The 3,096-nt window shown below is 36.9% G+C and overlaps 1 pseudogene across 1 annotated transcript in view; it reads left to right on the plus strand.

Annotated features, from left to right (window-relative positions):
- Window positions 1-2,967, plus strand: part of LOC101583721 — a 4,358-nt pseudogene extending 1,391 nt beyond the window's left edge. The window contains exon 2 of the transcript XR_002818265.1: window positions 2,712-2,967. The product of XR_002818265.1 is annotated as a plasminogen activator inhibitor 1 RNA-binding protein pseudogene (transcript). The remainder of the gene's footprint in view (window positions 1-2,711) is intronic.
- Window positions 2,968-3,096: the final 129 nt, after the last annotated feature.

Here is a 3,096-nt window from a genome sequence, read left to right on the forward strand (position 1 = left end):
AAAGACTGAATTTTACCTGTTTTGAAAATGAACTTCTCTCGCTACACAGAAGTTAACAAATATGGTAGTCAGTTTTGTATTTAGAAATGTATTGGTAGCAGGGATGTTTTCATAATTTTCAGAGATTATGCATTCTTCATGAATACTTTTGTATTGCTGCTTGCATATATGCATTTCCAAACTTGAAATATAGGTGTGAACAGTGTGTACCAGTTTAAAAGTTTTCACTTCATTTGTGTTTTTTAATTAAGGATTTAGGTGTTCCCCCAATTACAAATGGTAAATATTGGACATTATATTGGTTTTAAAACCTGCTTTGCATTTTCACTCATGGTCAAATGGGACATGTAAACTTTGATTTGTCAGGTTTTATGCTGTGTGGAATACTACTTTATGTATTTTAACTTAGTTTTAATACTTTCATTTTTGGGGAAAGATCTTTTTTCACTTCTCATGATAGCTGTTCTATATGCTAAATCTTTATATACAGAAATATCAGTACTTGAACAAAAAAAAAAGTATCACAGGTATGAAGAACTTAAGAGATGTCATGCAAAAGATTAAGGAAACTGAATCTCCTTTTAAAAAATGAAAATAGAAATACTAATTCTAATGTTTTCTTCATGTATTCAATATATCAACTTGTGGTGCTCTTGGATATGTATATCTCACCTGGCATAACACTTAGTTTGAATACTGCAACTCAAAGATCATGCAAAAATATTTTTATCCAGTTGGGTATCGTGGCGCATGCCTGTAATCCCAGCACTCAGGAGGCTGAGACAGGAGTGTCCTTGTGAGTTCAGGACCAGCTTGAGCTACAAAGTGAGTTCAAGGGCAGCTTGAACTGCACAATGAGACCCTGTCTCAAAAAGAAAGAAAAAAAAATTATATCCAAATATTTAACCTCTTCACACATCAAACTTATTTTTAACATACTTGTTAAAAGGTAGCAGACAGGGCTGGCAAGATGGTTCAGTGGTCTAAAGCACCTACTTGGAACAAGCTTGGCAAAGCACAGGGACCGTGGTTCAATCCCCCAGCACCACATGCCAGCCAGCCCCGCCCCCTGGTGGGCTAAGCTGGCCACACACACACACACACACACACACACATAAATAAATGTTTAAAAATGAAATAAAATTAAAAAATAAAAGGTAGCAGACATTAATTTCAATTTCAATTTAGTTTAGTCTTCCCATGACCTTCTTTTAGAATAGATGCCAATGTGTAATTATCACCCCAAAGAGACAAAGGCTAGCTTAGCCATGACCTCATGAATGGGCCTTACAACTTTATGGAAAACAGCAATCTTTGAGGAACATTAGCATAGTTTTTATGTGTCACACTTGTTTAATACTCAATACTGATAACATTTAATAAACTGTCAATTTATTTTAAATGATTTGTCTCTCACTACTATCATTTGATTATAAAGTCTATTCTTATTTTCCTTTCCTAATCATATTTTACTACAAAGTCATTTTAGAGAACACTTAAAAGTAAATTCTGAAATGCATTATGCTTTTTTATTTGAAAAATACAAGTAACTCCTTTTTAGTAACTTCTTTTTAAAATAAATATAAAAATAATCCTGAAAACATTTAAATCATTATGGGATAAAACCCTTTCCAAAACTATGTTAGGTAGAAATGCAAACAAATATGTATGATAAATCTAAATGTGCATTTTTATGTACGTAATTTCATGTATTATCTGAGTGTGTTTGGGAAATGTTTTTGTGTACCCAAGTATGCAAATATAAATGCACAAACATTTGCGCAGGTTCACATACAGATAAAACATATGCACATGTCGCTACCTAAAAAATCTCTATATAACATTTTTCTAATAAAATATATTGCTTATGTTGAGTAATTCTTAATTCACTGCTCAAAAGTTCACTTAAATTTCTGTATATTCAATAGACAGAATTACAAAGAACTAACCAATAAATACTACGGTTTGGCATATTAACAATAAATAAAAACATTTGACATCTATATATGTGGGTCAAAGAAACAGAAGTGCATTTTGAGAATTATCTTCATAATACTGGATTTTAGCAATTATAGTAAGAAATATAAATTTATATATTTAAATATAAAAATCCATCATCAAAGTTTGGCATTGTTACTATTCATTTTAAAGTTAGCAGTATGCTCAGAAAGCTTCTTAAAATAATTCCTTAGTCTTCCGTTAGTTGAAAAAAACTACTTTAATCGCTTAACTGCTTTCATATTTCAAGCCTACTTTCAATCACATTCCCAACCAGTATTCAAACCCATAAATTATCTTTGAAGATGTAATTCTTCATTTCAGTTTATATGTCAGGAATACACTTGTTATCTTGGTCCTCTAATATTTTGTGAAAAGTTGTGCCTATTTCTAGGATAGATGGCTATTTGGAATAAGTTTGTTATCATAAGTTATATAAAGTATTTCCATTAAAATATTTTTAAAAATGTATGAACGCAGAAAAACATAGGTTTACAAGTGAGGAAAAGAGTACTGAATTCAACAACCTGTTTTTAAAGTGTTAGCTGAGTAGAAGTCGGCGTGTTTTTTCCTCAGAGAGCAACCCTACGCTAGCATTGTTTCTGGAGAGAGTAGAGAAGTACAGTCCATGACACGCAAAAGACGGGGCCCACCTTCGGCATAAAAATTGGGGAAGTTCATTATTCTGTGAATAACTCGTTTTCGACAAAAAGAAAAAAGTTGAGTTGGACAAGCATAAAAAGGTCACACATGTCCTGCACCATCCCTTCCCAGTCACCGGGAACGCGAAGAACCACGAAGCATTCAGGGGCAGCGCTGCAGGAGCCAGCAGAGCTCCAGCTCGGAGCGCACCGGTCTGGACAGCTCCGGGTGCTGAAGTTGCACCGGCTCGGAGCACCGGCCGCTGCCTTCCCGCCGCCGCCCCGGGCAGCCGGGGCGCTCGGCCGAGGGACTTCCCGAGGGGGCTGAGGGTCGCGGGCCGAGGGTCCCGGGGGTCCCGAGTCCCGGTGGGGGCGGGCCTCGTCGGGAGGAGCCCCTGCCCGGGTGCAGGACGCCGCGGGCGCCGCGCGGACGCGTGGGGAAGATGGCGGCGCCCCC

The sequence above is a fragment of the Octodon degus genome, unplaced genomic scaffold, assembly GCF_000260255.1.
Source record: "Octodon degus isolate 3935 unplaced genomic scaffold, OctDeg1.0 scaffold00148, whole genome shotgun sequence".
Classification (NCBI taxonomy): domain Eukaryota; kingdom Metazoa; phylum Chordata; class Mammalia; order Rodentia; family Octodontidae; genus Octodon; species Octodon degus.